The following is a 535-nucleotide window of genomic DNA, read 5'->3' on the forward strand; positions in this document are numbered from 1 at the left end:
TAAAAAATAATTTGCCTCGTTCATAGAAATGTTCTGCAATTTCTCATTCCTGTCATATTAAAGGTAAGATGTTTCTTAATGTTCAAAAATGTGACCCTACTATCTTAATATCGCTTGAAAAGCATTGGGCTTGATACGTGCATAATCATTACCACAGGATGCAAGTGAGTATCAAGTTCGCATGGTCGAAACGAACCCCTACAGAATTAGTTCTTCTGTGACTGTTTATCATACATTTACTGAAAAAAAGTAGAACTCTAATATAGTAGTATTTTCATGGCTGCCACGGCGTCTTAGCAGGAGTGATTCTCTACATACAGTTTGATATTTTTTTATTATAGCTGTTTTGTTTATTATTTTGTTAGATGAGAGAGTACTGATAATTCAATAAAAAATTATACGCTATTATTCCTTCATCTGATACTTCTCAACATCATCCTCAGAATACTCATCCAGATCTAAAACTGAGCCTGTTCTTGGGTTTGGCAAACTTTTTTTGTAAAGCAGCCGCATGGTTTCCAACAGGCACTCGCAC

The sequence above is a fragment of the Penaeus monodon genome, chromosome 32 (assembly GCF_015228065.2).
Source record: "Penaeus monodon isolate SGIC_2016 chromosome 32, NSTDA_Pmon_1, whole genome shotgun sequence".
NCBI classification, from domain to species: Eukaryota; Metazoa; Arthropoda; class Malacostraca; order Decapoda; family Penaeidae; genus Penaeus; species Penaeus monodon.